Source organism: Pelophylax lessonae (genome assembly GCF_965119305.1).
Source record: "Pelophylax lessonae genome assembly, chromosome: 12".
NCBI lineage: Eukaryota > Metazoa > Chordata > Amphibia > Anura > Ranidae > Pelophylax > Pelophylax lessonae.
The window spans coordinates 44,851,284-44,877,810 of NC_138779.1; positions in this window are offsets into that span (position 1 = coordinate 44,851,284).

Consider the following 26,527-nt stretch of genomic DNA (forward strand, 5'->3'; position numbering starts at 1 on the left):
TACAAACCTTCAGGAAGGTCGCTGTAAGTGCTGAGGGGGGACCAATAATTGACTCTGACATTCCTTTGTAGACTTACCCTGACCTCTATTCTATTTTTTTTTTTTTTTAGATTAGATTGTAAGGTCTTGGGGCCAGATCACATTTCTGTTTTTCTATAGATTGGTATATTTTATAATATAGAGACAAACAGTGATTTATCTGAACAGACACACTGGATTTACAGATACCCAAATATCTTCTAGAGATCAGATTATCCAATCAAGCATCAGTACATGCTGCCAAGTCCAACCAGAATTGGTGTGCTAAAGTGGTCCTTAAACTGGATACACACTATACAATTTTCTTTTGATTTTTTTCCTTTAGATTTACCAAAACCATATAATATGAGGTCAAATCTAAACGCTTTTAATTTGTATACAATCAGGCAGGCCCTTGCATTACATAGTTGAAGGTAAATCTATAGCCCCGTACACACGTACCGATCGTCGGCCGAACGATCTTTTGTCCAGGGCTGCCGTGTCTGTTGAAAACTGCAAAAGACTGCACACGAATTTTGTCGGCCAACAACAGCCGACTGCAGAAGTGATGTCATGTGATGGTTAACTTTCCTTGTCTTTTTTCTTTTCTGAGCATGCCCAGTCTTGCTAATCGGCTGTCTGTCGGCCGAAATCTGTACTGACTGGCGAATAATCGGCCGTTCTGGTGTTGGCCAACAAAAATTTTAATGCCTGCACAACAGATTCTGTTTGGCCGAAAATGCGCTGTCGGCTGTCGGAAGCATCATACTAACAAGCCTACAATCGGCCGATCGGTCGTCGGCCGAATATTTACGGCCGACAATCGGTACGTGTGTACGAGGCTTAAAGGAAATCTAACAACAAAAGTTGTATAGTGTTTATCCAGCTTTAGTGGGTCACTCTGGCACTCATCCTACCCGAATTTCAACTAGGGATCAGATTATTTAATCAAGGATCAGTATACACAGCCAAGCCCAACCAAAACTGGTGTGCTAAAGTGGTCCTTAGTGGGTCACTTTGGCACTCTTCCTACCCAAATTTATACTAGGGAGCAGATTATCCAATCAAGCATCAGTACACACAGCCAAGCCCAACCAAAATAGATGGGCTAAAGTGGTTCTTGAGTGAGTTGCTCTGGCACTTCTCCTACCTGGACATCCACTGGGAAACAGATTATCCATTCAAGCATCCCTATGCAATAACCTCCCCAGCCCTACCAGAACTGATGTGCTAAGGTTATCCTTATCGCTAAGCCCGGCCAAAACACTGGTGCTCCTTATACCCAGGAAGAGGATTATCTATTCAAACATCAGTATGCACACCTTAGCCCACCCGAAATTGATTTTGTAAAGTGACCCTTAGTGGAGCACTCTGGCACTCTTTCCACCTGAATATCTCCTAAGAAGCAGATTATCCAGTCAGTAATTAACCACTTTAATACCTGTCACTTTCACCCTCTTCCTGTCCAGGCCATTTTTTTGCTTTTAGCAGTTTGAATGACAACACTGTACCCAAATGAAATTGTTATCATTTTTGGAAGACAGATAGAGCTTTCCTTTGGTGGTATTTAATCACCAATGTGATTTTTATTTTCGCTAAAGTTTCTGTTATAAAAGTTTGCAAAGAAGTAATTTTTCTTGTTCACTGATGCGCAATGATGAGGCTGCACTGGTGTGCACTGATGGGCACTGATGAGGCTGCACTGATGGGCACTGATGAGGTGGCACTAATGAGGCTGCACTGATGAGGCTGCACTGGTGGGCACTGAAGAGGCTGCACTGCTGGGCACTGATGAGGCTACACTGATGGGCACTGATGAGGTGGCACTAATGAGGCTGCACTGATGAGGTGGCACTAATGAGGCTGCACTGATGAGGCTGCACTGGTGGGCACTGAAGAGACTGCACTGGTGTGCACTGATGAGGCTGCACTGCTGGGCACTGAAGAGGCTGCACTGCTGGGCACTGATGAGGCTGCACTGCTGGGCACTGAAGAGGCTGCACTGCTGGGCACTGATGAGGCTGCACTGCTGGGCACTGATGAGGCTGCACTGATGGGCACTGATGAGGTGGCACTAATGAGGCTGCACTGATGAAGCTGCACTGATGAGGTGGCACTGATGAGGTGGCACTGATAAGCTGTACTGAAGAGGCGCCACTGATGCAACCCCAGCCCCCTCAAGAACTGGTGTGTTGAAGTGGTCCTTGGAGGGTCACTTTGGCACTCTTGTACACATAGGTTTGGTCAGAGGTGGAGATGTGGTGACCCTCTGACCCTTATAGCTGCACTCAGTAAACCCACAGGGAAAGGTATCATTAAACTTTTAAAAATAGGCATAGGTTTGTAGTCTAACCTGGGGAATGAAGAATCAAATATCTAGAAAATAAAAACTAGAGATAAAACAACTCCCCCCTTAGGTGGAGAGGAACTATTTCATCTAAAGCTGGTTAGAAAGAGTTGTGTCCTCTGTGGTATAGGATGGTGACATTCCCCTTGTGTAACATTGGAATGTGTAGTGTCACATTCTGTACCGGGTGAAGTGGCAGCTGGCGGCACAGCAAGAGGCACCCACCCGTCATCCAGACACGTGTACCATGTCATAGTCGCCACGTTATCCAGAGCCCAACCATTCCCCATCACACCAGGACAGAGCGCCGGGGGGCATCACACAGGGAAAAAGATCTTCTATAATTCATCTGAACTTTGAAGAGCGCTTCATAAATAATGCGATACAAAGATTACACTGAGGATGAGATTACCTATAGCAGCATATACTGTACCGTCATGTATATATTATACAACGGGATAACACAAGTCTTCTATTACACTGTCTGTAACCCTGAAGAATCCATACATTAGCATACATACATTCATCAGAAATCCAGCTCATCTGCAATCCGCCGTATATGTTTTATTTCGCTTTGTACAACGTGTTCTGTGAACGACGATGGCCTTGCTTCTTCAGCTATCTCCATTTTAATGAGCAAATCACAATATTATCTAATGCAACACATTACCAGAGCCATCGGACATACAGAATACATATGTATAAAATATTCCCATTCCTAGGAAGGAGAGTCATTAATGTGTACATAAAGACAGCCGTAATCCTGGAAATAGGTCACCGATTCCAGAGAAAGCGGCTGCTAAGCTTTGTAATTATATAGGAATGTATAATACAACTGCTGTATATATCAACATTTACAAAGCTAAAGAAATAACTTTTACCAAAAATTATATAACAATAAAACAATATAGCATTAAACAAAAACATATACTGTGTAAATATATACAGTGCATACTGTGTATACTGTGTATACAATACTCTGCAAAAGTTTTAGGCTGGTGTGAAAAAATGCTGTAAATGAAGAATGCTTTCAGAAATAGAAGTGTTAAAGTGTATTTTTTCAACAATTAATAAAATGGAAAGTAAATGAACAGAAGTGAAGTCCAAATCAAATCAATATTTGCTCTGTCCACCCTTTGCCTTAAAGCGGAGTTCCGGGCACAGAAGTCATTTTTCAGTGAACATACCCCCGGGACAGTCAGGGCTAGCACATTCCACAATGGCTAGCCTCTGATCTGTCCCGGTTCGCACTTACCTGCAAGAAGAAATACTTACTTATAAAATTTCTTCCACAGCGTTTCCATCTCTCTTGTGGGCAGCTGAAGCCGGCGCGATCCTCTTCGGTGTCTTCTTCCGCGTCTTCTTCTCCCAGAATGCGCCTGCACCGGCCCCTCTCGTCACTTCCGGTGCGTCGCCCGGAAGTGACGAGCGGGGCCGGTGCCGTCGCATTGATTCCTGGGAGCGATGACGTTTAGCTCCCAGGAATCAGTGCAAGCCCGGAAGAGACGACTGAGCCTCGGCACAGAGGGAGGAAGTGAAGACTAGGTGAGTATCTTCGATCTTCAATTACAAGGTGAGTAAATAAAAAAAAAAAACCTAACTATCCAATTCCTTTTCAGGTGAAGGTGTAGAAGCGGACGGGCACAAAAAAAAAATATCGATTTTGTGCCCGGAACTCCGCTTTAACCACTTTACCACCGGAGGATTTTGCTGTCTTCCGTCCAGGCCACTTTTTGCGATTCGGCGCTGTGCGACTTTAACTGACAATTGCGCGGTCGTGCGACGCCGTACCCAAACAAAATTTACGTCCTTTTTTTCCCACAAACAGAACTTTCTTTTGGTGGTATTTGATCACCTGTGCGATTTTTACTTTTTGCGCTATAAACAAAAAAATAGCGTTTATTTTGAAAAAATAACAATATTTTTCACATTTTTTTATATGAAATTCCCCCCCAAAAAAATGTAAAAATCAAATTTTTTTTAAATTTTTGGCCAATTTGTTTTATGCTACCTATGTTTAGTAAAAAAAAATCGCAATAAGCGTATTTTGATTGGTTTGCGCAAAAGTTATTGCGTTTACTAACTAAGGGAAAGATTTCTGTCATTTTTGGTGGGTTTTTTTTAACGCGTAATGGCGGTGATCTGCGATTTTTTTTGCGGGACTGCGACATTGCGGCGGACAGATCGGACCCTTGACTGACATTTTTGACACTTTTGGGGGTATCAGTGACATTTCTACATTAATCAGTGCTATATATATGCACTGTTACTGTAAAAATGACACTGGCAGGGAAGGGGTTAATTTTATTGGAGAGGGAGGGGTTAATGTATGCCTGGTGCTTACTGACGTGTGGGGGGGGAGGTGACTGTGTGACAGAAGGACAGATTGGATGTCCAGCTATGCTGAACACTCCGATCTGTCAGTCCCTGTCACTATGGAGATCCGCCCGCTGTGTTTACACACAGCCGGCGGATCTCCAGACTCGATCCCCGACGATCGGGGCAGAGCAGCGGCAATCGCCGCTGCTCCTCCGCTGGCCCAACTCCCGCTGTGAATGAACACAGCGGGAGCGAGCCTCCAGCGGCGCGCGAGCGCCGCCCACAAGGGGCGGAGTCCAGCGACGTAGACCCAGCACTTTGCCGCAGTAGCCTCAATGTAAGCGGGGCTAAAGTGGTTAAGAACAGCATCAATTCTTCTAGGTACACGTGCACAGTTTTTGAAGGAACTTGGCAGGTAGGTTGTTCCAGTCATCTTGGAGAACTTATGACAGACTTCTGTGGATGTAGACTGCCTCAAATCCCTCTGTCTCTTCATGTAATCCCAGACAGACTCCATGATGTTGAGATTAGGGCTCTGTGGGGGCCAAACCATCACTTCCAGGACTCCCTGTTCTTCTTTACACCAAAGATAGTTGTTAATGTCATTGGCGTCATTGTCCTGCTGCAGAATAATTTTGGGCCAATCACACGACCCCCAAACATACAGCCAATGTAATGAGTGTCTGCAGGTAACATAACGAGTGTCTGCAGGTAACAGTGAAGAAAGCATGGTGAAGGTTCCTTGCAAGTTGGGGTTTGCATTTCTTCAAATGGAGTCAGATTTGGTCAAGATCAATGGTGTCCTCAATGCTGAGAAATACAGTCAGATACTTATCCATAATGAGGTGATGATACGGCATGATGGATAAGTATCTGCCTGTATTTCTCAGCATTGAAGACACCATGGATCCTGGCCAAATCTGAGTCCATTTGCAGAATTGCAAACCCAAACTTGCAAGGAATCTCCACCATGCTTCACTGTTGGCTGCAGACACTCATTATTGTGCCGCTCTCCAGGCCTTCACCAACAAACTGCCTCCTGCTAAAGCCAAATATTTCACATTTTGACTCATCAGTCCAGAGCACATGCAGCCATTTTTCTGCATCCCAGTTCCTATGTTTTCATTCATAGTTGAGTCACTTAGCCTTGTTTCCATGTCCTTTGGACTTGAATCAGTGTTTTTTTTTTTTTATATAGCTGGAGCTATGTGTAGGTAGCCTATGTTATGGTATAGGGATGCACCAGGCGTACAAACACAGGTACTAATTTGAAAGGTGTGTGGGTGCAGGTGTACAGTCCCAAAAACATACAGCTTGCATTCGGGGGTCACTCACCTACACCTGCACACCTGTCAAATTAGAGCCTGAGGCTCTACAAACTGCTCACTAACACTGTATGGGCCAGAGATCCCGTGTGAATGAGCCCTTCATTTTTTTTTTTTAATTTTTTTTTTTAAATTTTTAAAAAAATCTTTACAATGTTTTTAAAATATTCATTTAATTTTCACAAAAGATGTTGGGGGGGGGGGGCTTTGGTGAAATATCAGGGGTCTAAACAGACCCCCTGATGTCTCATTTTTGAGACAGAGAAAGGGACTGAGGACATAGATTCCTCCATCCCTTTCTCTTCTGCCTCAGCTGCACTGGACAATGAATGAACAGAAAGCCTCATTTAGCCATCCTAATGCCCTGCTCGTGGGGGATGCTCGAGTACAAGGGCTTGATATCCATTTCCATGAGCAGGGCTCCAGGCGGGACCTGAATCCCCTCCATATGCTTTAACAAATCAGGTGTATCTTGGATATACTGTGCAATGGCAATCTCATTACATTAGGTTAAAGAAAAGAGTCCACATTTTTACTGGCTCTTCAGTAAGAGAGCCAATTCCTGATACTATTGGTCTACCAGGGGGATGGGACACATTTTGTGCCTTTTGGGAAGCGTGTAGAAAGTGGGGATGCTCGAATACTTGGTATCAAGAAAATCGAATGTGTCCTTATTGATGATGACTTCAATAAATGCACTGATACAAAAATTTCAAAATTCATTTTCCAAAGCTGAAATACAGTCCGGGCTAATCGGTCCGTACCAATTGGCATTGCCCAAAACATACCGGCACATCTTTTGATATTGTGCATGCGACATTACTACAATGTTGCCGTCTTTGTCAGATGGCTTCACTACTATGTCCTTTCGTGTCCGTAAACGTACTAAAGCAGCTTTCTGAGCATGGGATAAATTAGATAAAAACTGCCATTGTTGGTGCTTTAAAATCTTCAATAGTACTATGTAAAAATGCCAATATATTGGGGCAGGAAGACCACCAAGGATCTGATCTGAGGCATCCAGTGCACAGGCTGGCTGGTACTGCAGGAAAGCATGGAGTCAATACAGGCCTAAAGATCCCTGAGACTGTCTATGTCTCCTTTTCAGAGAGTTCACTCCAGTTTGCAGACTCGGGCTGACCTTTGCAAAATGGTCCACTAAGTTGTAGTTCACTGGTTTCCAGAAAAGAAGTGGGTGGCTCCATTCTGAAGAGACAGCACAGTTAGAGGTGTCCTCCATTATATTTTTGTTCGTTTAGCGTATCCCAAGTCTCACCTGCACCCTACCCAAGTTATACCAGCAAATGAACTACAAAAAAACATGCACTGCCTTCTTTCTCAGTTGAGTGGCTGTGAACTGCAGTGTGCCTGGCTGCCATGTGCCTTACAGGTGATGGAACCTGGGATAAATCAGCCAGCCTGGTCTGAAGTCCAAGCTACACATACTTACCGGCCTCTTCTAATGCTCTCTATCCATAATAGATTCCTGTGTGCCTACAGCAGCCAGCAGGAGAGGAGAGGATAGAAGGCAGCAGTGCTGGGTGGGGGGGGAGGGTGTGGCAAACAGGGGGGCCTGGAGAGCTGGGGGAATAGGACATTGGACAGGGTGCTCAATGCGGCAGGGGGCAGTTACAACAAGCGGGGGGGGGGGTGGTAGGTAGGCAAAGTGAAGAAAGAGAAGGAAAGCACAGAGAGCAGAGAGAGCAGTAAGATGGAGAAGAATTAAGCAAAGGTAGGTAGGTGGACCCCAATGGCCCCCACTTCTCTCAGAGAAAGGAGGCCAGTAGAAAAAAAAGCATGACAGCCTGGGGTATGTGTCACAAGGGTTTTGTCATTCATCTGGTTAAGCCTGTGAAATGTTGGTAATAGAGCCAACAGGCCCATGTGTGAATGTACATTGAGGGGGTGTCGTGGGCTAGACTTTCGTTTCTGCAACTTTTTGGATACATTTGAACCAGTCAGTGATGGTCGGGTTTCCTTAGAACTCCACTTTACCTGTATGCACATTCTGGCTGTATTTATTAGGGGCATGGCACGTGATTTAAAATCTTCTTAGAGAGGGACTAGTGGAGGACAAGGAACTGGGCTGGTGTGAAGGTGGTTACCTAGGAGGAGACCTAATGGACTTCTTTCCAAAATGGTTGTAAGGAGGGCCAGAACCACCAATGCATAAGGGAGCCAAATTCGCTACTGCAGTGCCAACATTGGCGTGATTCGTGATGATATTCGTGATTCGTACTTGGGAAAAATGTATGGAGATGTATCACGGTTCTGTACCCTCTGATTAGGAGCTTGAAGCCATTTTCTTGTGTGCAAATGTTAAGACAGCCCTTATGCAAATACATATAGATATATTCCCACTCCTCAGCAAAGTTAGGTCCAATTCCCGATCCCAGTTCTGACATGCCTTACTAGTATATGGTAAGTGATCGGAAAAAAGAATGGAATAGATTGTGGAGATCACGTGTAGTTGCAGGGCCGTTCTGGTACAAATTACTTAAAATTGTGTGTTGGGTTGTGTCCATAAGGAGGGAAGGCCAGGGTGGCAGAGGAAGTGGAGTAGCTGGACATATGTCCAAAATACGTCTTACCTTCCATGGAGGAGGCTAGAGACTTGTAACTCAGAAGGGTGCCTTGATTAAATAAGTGTTTCACGCACATGTGTTTGCATGGCCAAAGGTCAGATAGAAAGTTGGGTGCATACAAGTCCACAATGCTGGTTGATTGGCAGGCCCAATAGTAGTGTAAAAGGTCAGAAAGTGCAATCCCACCTTTTAATTTGGGTAAAGTCAAAAGCTCATATCCAATCCAAGGACATTTGGATCCCCAGAGGAAAGAAGTACAGGACTTTCGATAAGAGGAGAAAAATGCAGTAGGCAACATGACTGGGACTTCTTGCATTACGTAGAGCAGCCGTGGCAGGATGTTTATTTTTAGAATGGCTCCTCTACCGAACCACAAAACTACTTATTCCAGTTCTGCAGGTCCTTTTGTATGTCTCAAAGGATGGGTAGGTCATTTTTGGCATATAGTCCTGATAGGCTCGTGGGGAGCTGAAATGCCAAGATATGGGATGGCGTCCGATTTCCACATAAAGGAGAAGTTGGATCGGCAGTAGTCTACGGCTTCTTGTGACAGGGAGACATTCAAAGCAAATTATTTCAGAAAGTTAATCAGTAGGTTGGAGATAGTGTTAAAATGGGAGAAATCCTGGAGAAGATTCAGGATCGTAACATGGGGATAAGAAAAGCAGTATGTTGTCCGTGAAGGTGGCACATTTTTAATAGCTGCATTTGCTCACAGGTGGTGGAGAATAGACATGTGCATGACGAAAATATTTTTTTAGTTTAGATTCGTTAATCTAATTATTTAATTTCCGTTACAATCGGTTGATTCTTTCAATTTGTATTCGTATTCGGAACTCATATTCGGAATTTGTTTTATGTCTTCTTCAAATTTTCTTTGAATTTACACATTTTTTTTTTTTTATTATTCGAAACTTTAGAACTGATAACTTCGGAATCGGTTGAATCAAAAATGTTCAATTTAAAGGCAGCAAAGTGAACAAACAAAAGAATAATCTTTATCAAATGATTACAGTGACTCTTTAAATCAAATGGTACTCTAATAACACACACATTCTTTGATCTCAGAAATATGTTTATAGTTCGATTTGAATTTCAGTTCACATTTCGGAAATTCTGAAGAATTTAGTTTCGTTATTCGGAGCATTCGGTAAATTTCGTTTATACTGTAATTTGGGTATTCCGACATATCCGAATTTCCGAATAATGAAAAATTTGTCTGAATATTTATTCGGAATGAAACAAACCACACAAGTCTAGTGGAGAAGGGGTTCCTGTTTTAACAAAAAAAGGATTGGGAACAGGGGGCAATTCTGTCTAGTCCCATTAGAAATGGGGAAGGTATTTCGATAGGTGGCCATTGACTTACACTCTGGCCGTGGGGGATACAAAAAATAAAATAAAGTGTAGCATATTTTCCCGAAGTCTTATAACCTCCAAGATGCTTCCATGTAGTCCCAGGCCCCTCTATCAAAGGCCTTCTCAGCATCCAAGGAGAGAAAAAACGTAAGGTTTTTGAATGAGAATGTTCGTACGAACATTTGTACGAAAATTCTTTGAAAATTTGATGAATGGACAAATGCCATTCGAAAATTGTCTTTTGCCTTTACAATTCAATTTTAAAAGTAATGTAATTTCAGAGCATTAACCACATGCACTGTCCGAAAATTTGTTCGATTGAGAAAAGTTTTCCTTCCTGCTGAAGGGATAATGGTGTTTTCATACTGTATATTTTTCTCTATTATTCCTGCAACTATGCCTGATTTATAGTCATAACATATTGTTTGTTCAGATATGTCTGAAATAGTTACACATAAGAACATCTTGATTGTTAAATTTGTTATGGGAACATTTTAACTTGTGTACTATGCTAAAAAGTATCACGTTATCGTGAGTTATATGGAAACCAATCCCTTTATTGCGAAATCAACCTCTCTGGTATTCTAACTGTATATATGCTTGGGACATTTCCTGAAATAAACGAACATGCTCTGACTCTACCCTCATGTGTCTCTGTGTGTTCCCGAATATTCGTAGGGAGTCTATCTAGCCATCCGGTTCAAAAGTCCCTTACACCTGCCCCTTTAAATTTTCTCGTCACTGCAGTCGAAAACGGACATCGCTTTGACCCCACTAACGATTAGAAAAGCAAACACATTTTCTTAAAATGAAAATTTCAGAACGAAAATCTATACGTGATTGGCCAGCATTAAGCAGCTTACAATCTGGATTTCATGACAGCGATTTTTGCGATTTTAAGTATTTGACTGGCAGGTGACTGATCAGAAGATCAATCAAATGGGCTCTCTGATTGGTGGACTATCCTTGAAGAAGCTCCAGGTCTGAACAGCTGTGTAGTGCTGAAGGCTTTGTTAGGTGAGACCAGAGCTCCAGCGCTGGATGGCATGTCACCGGCTCAGAGGAAAGTCGGTGTAGTAAGGTCTGAACAAAATCTCATTGGTTGAGACATTGGCTCCCACTGCTGTCAATCACAGCCAGTGAGCCAATGAGAAGAGAGAGGGGGCAGGCCAAGCGGCTCTGTGTCTGAATGGACATGAAGAACAGCAGCTTGGGAGCCAGCCTTCTTGGGTGTCCCGACAGCAAGCTATTTGCTCTAGGGGCACCAAGCCGGAAGGAGGGGCCAAGAGTGGCGGCGTGGGACCTGGGAAGAGGAGGATCGGGGCTGCTCTGTGCAAAACTACTGCAGGTAAGTATAACATGTTCATTTTAAAAAAAATTGCCTTTAATAACACTTTATTAAAGAAAAAAATGCAGGAGGAGGCATGGAGGGAAATGTAAGTATTAGCTTAGGGTGAAGGTCCACTTTAAGATGGTGTAAATACTTTAATGTCCATAGCCAAGCCCCAGGTTCACTTTAAAGTGTTACTAAACCACAACAGTAAAATCAGTCTGTACATGCAGTAAAGCATGATTGTTATACTCAGTGTGGAACCTATGGGGTTAATCCTACGCATTGTGTAAAAAGGCTGTTTGATCCTGTCTTCTCTGACTCTCCCCTACTTTTAATGTCTCCAATCCATCTCCTGATAGTACAGAGCCTTGAGGGCACTCTGCACATGCTCAGTTTGGTGTGTATTGCTAGAGAGTTTTTTCTTTTTCTTGGGAGGGTGCATGTGTTCGACACAGGCCCAATCAGCACTGCCCAGACAGAGGGTCAGGAGTCCTGCAGCCTCATAGGACAGTCAGAGTAGAATAAAAACTCCTCCTACAAGCTTTAACTAGACATAAGACTGCTATATATTGCTGATGATAAAACTCCTACAAGGTTTAACCAGACATGACCGCTATATACTGCTGATGAGAAAACTCCTCCTATAACTCCTCCGACAAGCTTTAACCAGACATAAGACTGATATATACGGCTGATCAGAAAACTCCTCCTACAACTCCTCCTACAAGCTTTAACCAGACATAAGACTGCTATATATTGCTGATGAGAAAACTCCTCCTACAAGCTTTAACCAGACATAACACTGCTATATATTACTGATTAGAAAAGGTATTTAGCAGTTTATATTTACTAAAATAATTGCATTTCTATGTTCTGTGTACTGTGGGAGGCCATATTTAGTGAATGAAGGGTCCTGGGTTTAGTAACACTTTAAGTCACTACAATACAAAATAGCGCTATTGACAATATTGGACACTTATAGCCAAGGTTAGAGCAATTACATGTTCAGTTACAATAGAGACTGTCATGAATCTTTCGGGGTCATCATCATCCTTCAGTCAGACATTCTGCACAGTCAGACAAAAATGTGCTGACATGACACCCATATATAACCCCCAAGCCCCATTAGGATTGCCAGGCAGAGGAAGAGTTAACACCACCCCGGAAAGGTGAGTGACATGGCTGAGAGCAGGCGACTCTTCAGCTGTTGTCTCTAACACTCTCCGTTATCAATTAGAGAGATCGGTCTGGAGCTGGGGACGCGTTTAGTGGCAAAACTCCAAATCCGTGTTGCGGATTTAATGATAAATTTAGCGGCATGAAAACAGCAGCGGTGTCAGCACTGTATCTCCGCGCTGACATTAATGATATCATCAGCTTATTACATTATCTGCTAATGTACAGCGTGATGTATGGAGGGGAGCGCACCTGTCAGCCGGGAATCACATTATCAATCCATCATCCCTAATAAACTATTTATATACAGGAGGATATTGAGTTCCTTGGCTGCTCCCAACGTCCTTATTGTCTGTTGTCTTCCGTTACTGGATGTGGATGGTGGTTGTATCCTGCGTGTCCTGGCTATGGGGAGACAGGTGTGAGAAGGAGACCTACAATACATGGAAGAAAACCACCAATTAACACCCACAGAAACCTTCCTGGATCTGTAATCCTCAGGCGGGATCATGGAGACGGCTAACAATACATCTGATAATGGCCCACCACTGTCACCAATTAGCAGCAGAATGTTACAAATATTTTATGCCTAATTATGAAGTTTATTCAGTTCTGACGTCGCCATTGGATTGCTGCAAACACGACTAAGCTGCAATATTAATTACTCATTTAGAAGAAGGCAGTTCTACGCAGTGCCCTTCTGTAAACCCAATGGCTAAAATCTCATAGAAGCTTTACCATGTTAATGTTTTATTAAAAGTAATTTTCAGTATTTGTAAATCTGTAGCTTTCATTAAAGCGGCTCTTCAGTCATTTTTTCATCTATTAAATCCTCTGCCCTTGTTGTTTTAACTTTGTATAGTAAAACATTTTTCTTTCTGTCAGTGAATACCTTATACAGCCCACTTCCTCTTTCTTGTCTGGTAATTAGCCCTAGACATCATGCACAGCTCTCTCTTATTCTCATGAGAGTTTGTCAGCAAGGGAAGGAGGGATGAGTCTTAGGAGAGCCAAGGAGAGCTGCAGAGCTGGAGGGGGCTGGGTGAGAGCGGATATAACTGCAGAGACAGACTGCCGAGATCCATGAGTATTCATCAAGAGAGGAGAAATGTGCAGGCAAGCAGTGGTGTCAGTGTGTCTGTCTGTCTGTGTATATGTGTGTGTGTGAATATATGTGTATGTGTGTGTGTCTCTATAGAAATATATGTATGTGTGTGTGTATATATATGCGTGTGTGTGTGTGACTGTATATATGTGTATGTATGTGTGTCTGTGTATAAATTATATATATATATATATATAGTGTTGGGGTAGTTACTCAAAAAATGTTACTAGTTACTTCTGTAAATTGTAACGAGATTACTTTACTAGTTACTGCATTTGAAAAGTAACTTCACTACTTATTACTTTACTTTCTTCTTTCTTAATTGACCGTGTAGAAGAAGATACACGACACTCTTTCTGCATAGAGTTTATTGTATAAACACAGGCTTTGGGAAACATGAGAACAAAACCTGAAAAAACAGAATAAAACATAAAGTGCAACAAAAAGTCATAAACTTCATCCCTCTCTATTCTTCGAAATAACAATTGTATCGCACGGCTTGGGTAACGCAGGAAAGTGCGTTCCTATAGTCTAGTAAAGTAGTGTAGTTACCTCCTATTCCCTAGTAAAGTAGTGTAGTTACCAATATTAGTATTGTAACTAGTTACATTACTTCGTTACCAAAAAAAGTAATGTAATCCGTTACTTTGTAACTAGTTACCCCCAACACTGTATATATATATATATATATATATATATATATATATATATATATTAAACAGGCAAAAAATTTGGGGGAGCATACCCATGTATTTCCAAAGCTGCTGCAGCTATGAACCAAAAGACATGTATATTAAAAAAGAATAGCGCGCAAATGCAAAAGAAATAACTACCAAATCTGAAGAGAGTCCATAAATAAAAATGGGGGTTTGGTCCCACCATATGGCCATATCGTGCTCAAGCCCACTACTGCGTCAAAGTACCCCATTATCAGTGGGTCCTACACTATCCATGAAAAAGAGATGAATCCAGCCCTTCTAACCCTTGGAGATAACACTCCTTGCTGGGAAAAATGTGCAAAGTGGATATAGGAGGAGTCCCCTGTAGTGCATTTGCACATTTTTCCCAGCAAGGAGTGTTATCTCCAAGGGTTGGAAAGGCTGGATTCATCTCTTTTTCATGGATAGTGTAGGACCCACTGATAATGGGGTACTTTGACGCAGTAGTGGGCTTGAGCACGATATGGCCATATGGTGGGACCAAACCCCCATTTTTATTTATGGACTCTCTTCAGATTTGGTAGTTATTTCTTTTGCATTTGCGCGCTATTCTTTTTTAATATATATATATATATATATATATATATATATATATATATATATATATGTGTGTGTGACTGTATAAATGTGTGTGTCTATGTTTATGTATGTACAGTAAATGACCATGGAAGGGCAACAAACAACCAACCCATTTCAGAGGTCCATACATTTCCCCCTTGCTCAAGGCTATAAGGCCCCGTTCACATAGGGGCGATCCGACTTCGGGTGGCGACCTCCGAGGTCGCGGTGCGAGCAGCGCGCCGCGACCTCAGAGCGGCCGCCACGGACTTCATAACATTGAAGTCTATGGCGGTCGCCTCCGGGTCGCCCCAAAGAAGCTCCGGACCCTTTTTCTAAGTCGGAGCGACTTGTGTCGCTCCTATTAGAATGGGTCCGCAGCTTCCCTATGGAAGGCGACCTACGGCGACCTGTGAGGCGACCAGGTCGCCTAAGTGTGAACGGGGGCTAAGACAAATGTAAAAACATATGAATTTTTTAAAAAGAAATGTAAACGGGTACTTGGTTAGATTAACTCTTAAAAGTATAAACATTTTCACATCCAATTGCACCACGATTGCCAGGGGACTGCTGGGTACTGCTGTTGCCGATTCTTTATAAAGCTGCACCAGAAAGAGCAGCAAACAAATGATCCAAGAGTTCAGCATTGATGTATTGGTTCAGTAAATAACAATGGAAAAGACAACAAACGGCCAACACGTTTTGGTGACCCATGGGTCTCCTCCTTCCTCAGGGCCACAGGACAGACGTAAAAATGTGAATTCTCACATGATTTAGGTTGGTACTCGAGTACATCAACTCATAAACATAAGTATCAAAAATTCTCACACCCAATTTCACCGTGGGTGCCAGAGGACCATAACCGCCACTGCGGTTGCCTACTCCTATACAGTTGCACTGCAAAGAGCACCAAACAAATGATAAAAGAGTCCAACATTGATTTATTGATTCAGTAAGTGACCATGGAAAGGACAACAAACAGTCAACGTATTTGGGAGCCCATGGATCTCCCCCTTCCTCAGAGCTACAAGACAGGCATAACAAACAATGAATTCTCAAAGTATTTAACCACTTGCCGACCGCCGCCCGACTATATACCGCGGCGGTCAGCCCCTCCCAGGCAAAGTGACGTACCTGTACGTCACTAGCCTGGGAGCCAATAGGGGGCGAGCCCGCGCTCCCGCCCCCGCTCGTACCCTAAGAAGCCCGCGCGTGTGACCGGTGGACCCCGATGTCCGCCGCTCACTCGCGATCGTCGGGTGGAGAGGGAGAAAGGCAGGCGGCTAATGTAAACAAAGCCGCCTGTCATTCTTCCCTGTGTAAAAGCACAGATCATACGGTCCTGCTATGTAGGACCGTTGATCTGTGCTGTTACACACACAGCCACATTCAAGTTCACAGTTAGAAGCACGCCCCTAGGGACACACTTAACCCCTCCCTCTCCAATAATCTCCCTTCCCTCCCAGTGTCATTTTTACAGTAACAGTGCATATGTATAGCACTGATTACTGTAGTAATGTCACTGGTAACCCCAAAAGTGTCAAAAATGTCAGTCAAGGGTCCAATCTGTCCGCCGCAATGTCGCAGTCCTACAAAAAAAAACGCAGATCGCCGCCATTACTTGTTAAAAAAAAAAACAATAAAAATGACAAAAATCTTTCCCTTAGTTAGTAAACGCAATAACTTTTGCGCAAACCAATCAAAATATGCTTTTTGCGATTTTTTTTACCAAACATATGTAGCAGAAAACTAATTGGCCTAAAATGTTAGAAAATTTAGATTTTTACATTTTTTTGGGGGGGAATTTCATATAAAACAATGTGAAAAATATTATTTTTGCAAAATTGTCTCTCTTTTTTTGTTTATAGCGCATGATCAAAAAATCGCACAGGTGATCAAATACCACCAAAAGAAAGCTCTGTTTGTGGGAAAAAAAGGACATCAATTTCATTTGGGTACAGTGTCGCACGACTGCGCAATTGTCCGTTAAAGTCACGCAGTGCCGAATCGCAAAATAGGCCCTTGTCAGGAAGGGGGTAAAATCTTCCGGGGTTTAAGTGGTTAAAGTTCATCTTTTGCCAAAAAAAATGAAAAGATGAACTAACACCGTACACCCTCCTGGTTCCTGGTTCCTGCTGCACTTACCTCCGTGGATGACTATCTTTAGCTGCCCAAGCAGCCAGTGCAGGGGACCAAGGATTTGAAAGCCACAGTCTTCTTCTGAGATGGATCAAAGCAATTTTGATTGTTCACCTGCTGGCAAGAGACCACTTTGACCAACTGGAATTGCTTTGATTCTTCCTGGCATCCCTAATGTAGGAAGAAGAAGAAGACCTTGATTTTCAATTTTTTGGACCATTTTTTTGGCTGTGTCGGTAGTGAAAGCTAATCATTAACCACTTGCCGACCGACATAAATACTGCAGCAGGCTGCCTCGGCTGCGCGACTCGCCGTACCTGTACAGAGATTCGCGGGAGCGCTCCTGGGGGGGGGGGGGAAGAGCGTGTGCCGCTGGTGGTGCGCTCCTGCCCCCCACTAGGCAGCAGGGATTCCTGATCCATAGGACCGGCAGCACCGTTTGCCGCGGGGCACCCGCGATCGCTCCCTGCTGAGGGAGAACAACGGTCAGCTGTTGTAAACACAGCAGACCGTTGTTCTCTCTGAAATGATCACAGAGCGCCTGTATTCCTTCTATATAGGATCACAGGTCTCTGTGGTCATTTCACAAGTCCCTCCCACCAAAGTTAGAAAACACCCCTAGGCTCACAATTAACCCTTTGATTACCCCTAGGTTAACCCCTTCCCTGTCAGTGTCATTATTACAGTAACAGTGCATATTTTTAGCACTGATTACTGTAGTAATTTCACCCCAAAAGTGTCAAAAATGTCAGTTAGGGGTTCAATCTGTCCGTCAAAATGTCGCAGTCCCGCTAAAAATTGCTGATTGCCGCCATTACTAGTAAAAAATAAATAAATAAATAAAAATGACATAAATCTTTCCCCTAGTTTGTAGACGCGGTAACTTTTGCGCAAACCAAACAAAATATGCTTTTTGGGATTATTTTTACCAAAAATATATAGCAGAATACAAAAGGATGAAAAAATAGATTTTTTAATTTTTTTTTTTTTTTTTTAGTTTGGGAATGTGCAGAATGTGAAAAAATATATATATTTTTTTCAAAATTGTCGCTCTTTTTTTGTTTATAGCGCAATAAGTAAAAATTGCAGAGTTGATCAAATACCACCAAAAGAAAGCTCTGTTGTGGGGAAAAAAAGGATATCAATTTTATTTGGGTACAGCGCAATTGTCTGTTAAAGTAACGCAGTGCCAAATCAGGAAAAACTGCCTGGTCATTAAGGGGGCAAATCCTTCCGGTCCAGGATTGGTTAACAGAGGTAAATGCAGTGGGGAAGGGATGGAAAGGGTGTACAGTGTAAGTTCACCTTTCCATTTTTTTTTTTTTAAATAGATGCTTGGGTGGGTTAAAGTGGTTGAAAAGGCTGAATTTTTTTACTCATGCTTTCTATGCATGAAGGTAAAAAACTTCTGCAGCCCCCCCACACAGAGCCATCTTACTGAATGGGCACGTTGCTCAGTTGCCGGCGGGCCCCACTTGCCCAATGACCCTGCGAAGCATTAGTCCCAATTCCCGTGTGCACCCCACCGCCGAACTTAGCAGGTGGCAAGCGCCTGTCGGCCCTCCGCTGCTGTCAGGCCACTTGGGCCGTGGAGGGGGAGTCTGAATCCTGTCCGTGTATGCGTGTTCACCGGACCCAGCCGCCGAACTTGGAAGCAGTCATTAGCCTGGCACTGCTGTACCAATAAATATCGCCTTATCGATAATTTGTATTTTTATTGACGTGGGTGATTGCCCGGGGCCCTTTAATGTTCTTAAGATGGCACTGCCCCCACATCCCCCACAGCCCTCTCCAATACTTACCCAGTCCCCAGCTCGATCCAGTGATGTGCACAAAAACATTGGCTCTCTCAGGTCTCTCTCTCCTTATTGGTTGAGACAACAGCGGAAGCCATTGAGGAGGGAACGGGGCCACTGAGGAGGAGCAGGGCCAAGGCACGCTCTGTGTGTCTTATGGACACACAGAGGCGTCTCCGCTGCGAGCACACACAAGCCGTCTGGTATGGAGGAATTCGGCAAGGGAGAGGGGCCAGGAGCGCCAGGGGGGGACCCAAGAAGAGGAGGATCCGGGCTGCTCTGTTACACACACAGCCACATCCAATTACAGTTAGAAGCACGCCCCTAGGAACACACTTAACCCCTCGCTCTTCAATAAAGTTAACCCCTTCCCTCCCAGTGTCATTTTTACAGTAACAGTGCATATGTATAGCACTGATTACTGTAGTAATGTCACTGGTAACCCCAAAAGTGGCAAAAACGTCAGACAAGGGTCCGATCTGTCCGCCGCAATGTTGCAGTCCCGCAAAAAAAAATCGCAGATCGCCGCCATTACTTGTTAAAAAAAAACAATAAAAATGACAAAAATCTTTCCCTTAGTTAGTAAACGCAATTACTTTTGCGCAAACCAATCAAAATACACTTTTTGCGATTTTTTTTTACCAAACATATGTAGCAGAAAACAAATTGGCCTAAAATGTTAGAAAATTTTGATTTTTACATTTTTTTTTGGGGGGGGAATTTCATATAAAACAATGTGAAAAATATTATTTTTGCAAAATTGTCGCTATTTTTTTGTTTATAGCGCATGATCAAAAAATCACACAGGTGATCAAATACCACCAAAAGAAAGCTCTGTTTGTGGGAAAAAAAGGACGTCAATTTCATGTGGGTACAGCATCGCACGACCGCGTAATTGTCCGTTAAAGTCACGCAGTGCCGAATCGCAAAATAGGCCCTGGTCAGGAAGGGGGTAAAATCTTCCGGGGCTTAAGTGGTTAAAACAAAACAAGATCACTTTAACTTATAAGTATAAATATAGATATAAAATATCACCCGATTTCACCTTGGCTACTGGTGGACCTTGTCCCGGCACTGCCGTTGCCTATTCCTTGTCCTTTATTGTAGCTCGCTCAGGCGCAATAGATAGCAGGTGCAATATTGTTACTCTTTATCCCCAGAGAATCCTAATCTCCATCAGCGCCTGCTGTGCTGTCCCAATAAGTATGATAATGACCAAAAAATAACATACAGCAAAAACTTCAGGACACTAAAACTCTCACTTCATTCTGACAAACAATGCTGTGACCAACAAAGTATTTTTTATTCTAGTACAAGAATATCTTGGTTTTTTTTTCACAGAAAGAAAGTACAGACAGTAAAAGCATTAATGCACAAATGACAAATACACAAAGGAAAAAGAGAAAACAAACACGAATACAAAAAAACTCTAAATGAAATAAACTGTCCTACATACAACCTGCAAAATCACACCTTCTAAACGAAGGAATGGAAAAGAATAGATTTTCTTTGTCAAAGTAACTCAATAAGCAAAATTCTGAGCTTCCGTTTCATTGAAATTTTGCCAACGGTTGTGAAATCAATCATTGCGCTCATCTCTATTCATAAGGAAGGAACAGCAAAATCAATGACGGAACTTATAAAGGGTCGGATGCTTATGTCACAACAGAGGGTATACATGATTGTAGGTATTAAAGACCAGTAAGGGGTCATTCAGATCAGTGGGATTAAAGTTAAACCTATGAGGTTATACTAATCTGTGGAAATAATGTAATACCTTATGGCAAATAAACTATTTTTCCAAAAGTATAGGGACACCTGCCTTTACATGCACATGAACTTTAACCACTTCAATACAGGGCACTTTCACCCCCTTCCTGCCCAGGCCAATTTTCAGCTTTTAGCGCTGTTGCATTTTGAATGACAATTGCGCGGTCATGCAACACTGTACCCACACCAAATTTATGTCATTTTCCCCCCACAAATAGAGCTTTCTTTTGGTGGTATTTGATCACCACATGTTTTTTTCTTTTTTGCTAAACAAATAAAAAAAAAGACCGAAAAGTGTGAAAAAAAAAAAAAGTTTTTTTGTTTAAGTTATACAATTTTGTAAAGAAATACGTTTTTCCCTGCACTGATGAGCACTGATCAGGCTGCACTGACAGGCACTGATGAGGAGGCACTGATGAGGAGGCACTGATGGGGTGGCACTGATGGGGTGGCACGGATGGGGTGGCACTGATGGGGTGGCACTGAAAGCGGCACTGATAGGCGGCACTGATGGGCACTGATAGGTAGCACTGATATGCAGCATTGGTGGGCACTGATAGGTGGCACTGCTGGGCACTGATAGGCGGCATTGATGGGCACTGATAGGTGGCACTGATAGGCGGCACTGATGGGCACTAATGGGCACTGATAGGCAGCACTGGTGGGCACTGATGGGCACTGGTAGACACTGACGGGTGGCACTGATGGGCACTAATGTGCACTGATAGGTGGCACTGGTGGGCAATAATGGGCACTGGTGGGTGGCACTGATAGATGACAATGATGGGCACTGGTGGGTAGCACTGATGGGGAGGGCACCTGGCGGGCAGCACTGATGGAGAGGGCACTGGCGGGCTCCCTGAGCCCTGATTGCCATCCCTGGTGGCCATAGTGGGCATCCCTGGGGTCATGGGTGGGCATCTCTGGGGTCATGGGTGGGCATCCCTGGTGGTTCTAGTGGCACCCCCCCCCCCCCGAGGGTCTGCACTGGTAATCAATGATCTGATTACCAGTGCAGACCCACCCCTGTCAGGAGAGCCGCAGATCGGCTCTCCTTTACTCGTGCCTGTCAGGCATGAACTGAGGAAAGCCAATCAACGGCTCTTCCTGTGTACTATGTGACCAGCTGTGATTGGAGACAGCTGGTCACATAGTAAAGAGCCTACATCAGTAGGATCTTTACCGAGATCGGAGATGCGGCGTGTCAGTGTGACACGCCGCATCACCGTTCACCGCTCTGCGCGCCCCTGGGCGCATTATCCTGCCGCCATCATAGGACGTCCGGTCAGGATAATGCAACCACTTTCCCACCATCAATTGCCTATAGGGCGGGCGGGAAGTGGTTAATGGCATCCCAATCTTAGTCCGTAGGGTTCAATATTGTAATTTTGATCCATGAAATTAACGTGAATCCCGTGGTTTTATTTTGATTAGTAGAAATAATGAAACCCTTGTGGCTTTATTGTGATCCGTGGAATTATTGTGTCACCTCTTGGGGTCATTTTATCTGTGGAATTGATGTTACACCCCATGGGGTCATTCACATCTGTGCAATTATTGTTCCTTCCTATGGGGTCACAGGGGCCCTGTCTGGCCATTAGGATTCATGTAATTAATGTGACACCCTAAGATCCAGCTGGCTGCACAATGTTGTAAAGTTAAAAAACATTCCATTTTAGGCGCCAGGTAATTGTAGGAACACAGGAAAGTCAACGCGTTTCGCTCTGTCTAAGCGCTTAATCATGATTACTGGGATTGGCGGCCCAGCATGCACCAGCCAATGACGTCACAGTGGGCGGTGCCACCAGGTGACGTTGCCAAATGACCCCGTCATTTAGCTATTTAGGAGCAGACCACGGGAGCATGCGTTGCAAGCGGAACTTTTCTTTTTTCAGGTTCGGTGGTGCAGCAGGCGTCTTGATTTATAATGGATCTGCATTGGGGGAGATTGTTTTTTTTCTTGTCTTTGACTTGTCAAAAACTCTTGTACTGTCTTTATTTACTTTTACACTTTTTTTTGGTGAATGGGTAGGGGTACTATACACCCCATACTCATTCACATAGGGGCAGGGCTATGATCTGGGGGCCCCCTTGTTAAAGGGGGCATTCAGATTCCAATAAGCCCCCCATCCACAGACCCCCACAACCACAGCCAAGGGTTGTGGGGAAGAGGCCCTTTGCCCCATCATGGGGACAAGGTAAATTAGGGTGCCCCAAAGCCCACCCAATGTTAAGGGCATGTGAGCTGGAATGGTTCAGGAGGTGATCGCTCGTTCCTCCCCTTTTCCTGACCTGTTTGGCTGCATGCTCGAATAAGGGTATGGATTTTGAGGTGGATCCTACGCCATTTTTTTTTTTTTTTTCTTTTTACATTTTAGCCCGGGTTTCGCCTCCAAATCAATACCAAACCTGAAGGGGGGGGGACCCCACGCAGTTTTTTTTGCCGATTTTTTTATTTTTTTGCGGTTATTCTTTTTTTTACATTTAGCTTAGCTGTCAGCGGGGAACTCCGCTGACAGCTGATGACTCGTCGGTTGTTAAGGATGAAGCGGGCTGCTTCCCGGCCTGCTCCTTAGCAACCAGCTATATACAGTGTGTTTAGAGAAAAAAAAAACTCAAAATGCATGAAAACTGCATGAAAATATGCATCATAACAGAGGATATAATGATATTTGATGAATTGAGGAGAGAAGGAGAGGATATGGCCCGAGCAGGAACGAGGAGCCCTAGGGATACAGAACTAATGCTCCCTAGAAGACTTAAGGTCAGGCTTCTGCGTTTTTCTTTTGCCTTTATTTTTTTTTTCTTCTTTTTCTCACTTCTGACATGCAAAATAAATGTTGGAAGCAGGGAGTGGTGTTTAGTGGCCAGACACACCAAGGGGACTAAGGGGACGTCGCGAGATATTTTTAGTACGAGTATTGAAGAGTATTTGACGGGCGGAATCACTCACGGGGATGATAAGGGTTCACTTTTTCACCCCCCTTTTTTTTTTTTTGGTCTCCTTCACAATAATAATATGTCGTGGGTTTTTTCCCTTTTTTTTTTTTCTTCTCTTTTCTTTTTCTTTCTTACCTTGAGGCCTATATATAAGGCCTCTCATCAGGGGTTTTATTCCCCCCTTATGAATTTTTTTTTTTTTTTTTTTTTTTGTTTTTGTTTTTTTTTTTCGTGCTCTTTTTTCACGAACAAGTTCACAAGGGTCGAAGTACCCTATTGACCCTTGTCTCCCCTGGCAGTGAACGACCCTGGATGGGTGATGCTGAACGCCGGTGAGTTATGAACCCTGGTGGATCGACCATGAATAACCAATAACTAATTACTAATAATGTTCTATGTAAATAATAATGAGTGAGCTGGATTAGTGGGTATTATACTGATCCTACAGGCTCCTACAGGAATTAAGGGAGGGGGAGGGAAGGGGGGGAAGGGAGAAGAAAGAAAAAAAAATTTTTTTTTTTTCCTACTTTTTATCCTCTTCCCTGTTAGGGGCCTTCTTATCTCTCCTCCTCCCCCTTGTTCCCCCCCCCCCTTTTTTCCTTTTTTTTTTTTTTCCTTTTAGAATAATAAGGTCATGATCCTTGTCGGTGGGGCTGGGGGGGAACTGGGAGAGCAGTGATTTTTCTTTTCTCTTTTTTCTATATATATTTCTGCTTCCGTGCATGATTTATACCACTCTCCCAATTAGGTCAGTACATTGAGGGGTGACTTTTTAGTCACATAGTGTACATGGGAATTCCCTTATTAGTGGAAGAGCGATAGGCTCTAAGGAGGAAAGGGGTAACGCCACCCTTTCTTCTTTGAGAGGGTTTGTCTGGGGTTTTGTTTTTTTTTTTTTTTTAAAACTTTCTCCTCCTCTCCCCATCTTGACGATGGGGGACCTTACCATCTTCTCTTTAAATACCAGGGGTCTTAATATACCGGAAAAGAGGAGGATGTTACTTAATGATCTTAAGCGATTGAGGGTAGATGTTGCCTTTATTCAAGAAACGCATTTTAAAGGAGATAAAGCCCCTAAATTTACGAATAGACTTTACAATACAGTTTATCACTCTATGAACACTGACGCTAAAACCAAGGGAGTATCTATACTGCTATCATCTAAAATACCTTGGACATTGAATGAGATTATGGCAGATACAGAAGGACGATACCTTTTTATTAAGGGGAAAGTAGCAGACACATTAATTACATTTGCAACATTGTATGCACCAAATGAAGGACAGGCAGGGTTCTTTAAGCGAGTGACTAAATTACTCCTGGAGTTTAGGGAAGGACAGCTTATTCTAGGCGGAGACTTTAATGTACCACTACTTCCCCGACTAGACACATCCACGGGTAACTCGGCTATACTATCATCCGCAAATAAAAATATTGCACAAACGTTTTATAATGCCCAATGGATAGATGTGTGGCGAGTACTACACCCTGCAGACCGGGATTATACATTTTTTTCAGCACCCCATAAGTCCTATTCAAGGATTGATTATTTTTTAATCCCACACGGTCATTTTCATGCGGTTAAAACGGCAACAATTGGGGATATAATATGGTCGGACCACGCACCAGTGCTTCTCACTTATGCTGTATCGGAGTATACCGCCTCTCGTCAAAGTTTTTGGAGACTGAATGAGAGCCTCTTACAGATTCCTGAGGTCCTGACGGATATTTCGTCGGGCCTTCAAGAATACTTTAATATGAATGATCTGGAGGATTGTGAAATAAGGAATCTGTGGGAGGCTCATAAATCGGTTCTCAGAGGGCTTTTCATTAAACACGGATCTAGACTCAAAAAAGAACGTGAGAAACAATCAACACAGCTTCTAGATAAACTTAGACATTTGGAAGCTCAATACAAACATTCTACAACATCAACTTTGGAGGCTGAACTTATACAAGTACGACAGCAATTAGCTAATCTGCTCCTGTTTAGGGCCAAAGCGGCACTACAGAGGAGCAGAGGCCGGGGATATGAACTCGGGGATAAATGTGGGGAGCTACTGGCGCGCTCGGTAAAAGACCCAAAATTATCAACATATGTTCCTAATATTATTTCATCACAGGGACAGAAACTGACCCCACCCAAAGAAATAGTGAGTGAATTCGGTCGATTCTATGCGTCGCTATACTCTTTGACAGATGTTCCGGCCTCTATCTCAGAGATGGAAGATTATCTTGTAGAATCGCATATACCAACCCTTCACACTGAGATAAGAGAACAATTAGAGGAGCCAATATCCCTGACAGAGACCATCAACACTATGAAGTTAAAGAAAGCTCCCGGCCCAGATGGTTTCACGCTTCAGTATTTTCAGGTTTTTTTTCCCATCCTGGGTCCGTATCTGGTTAGACTTTTTAATTCGCCAAGAGAAAACCCTAGCATGCTTAGAGATACCTTAGCGGCACATATAACTGTGATTCTGAAAGAGGGAAAAGACCCTACATGCTGTGGAAGCTATAGACCTATCTCCTTACTTAATATTGATCTAAAAATTTTTTCTAAAATTCTAGCTGTCCGATTGGCTCCACATCTTCTTGATCTTGTTCACCTTGACCAAGTGGGTTTTGTCACAGGCCGAGAAGCCAGAGACAACACTACTAAAATTCTAAATTTGATCCACGTTGCTGATACCTCTCGAATATCAAGTGTCTTTATCAACACAGACGCAGAAAAAGCCTTTGATAGGGTGAACTGGCGATTTATGTTTACGATTCTTAAACATATAGGCTTGGGAAGTAATATGCAACGTTGGATCACTAGCATTTACTCAAATCCTACTGCACAGGTCAAAGTGAATGGATTCTTATCTGACTCTTTTCCCATTAATAACGGGACGAGACAAGGGTGCCCTTTATCTCCTCTATTATTCGCTCTCTCACTGGAACCCTTTCTTTGTACGGTGCGGCAGAATCCAGATAGATATACAGGGACTCCAAGTGGGAGTGGGTGATTATAAGATCTCTGCGTACGCTGATGA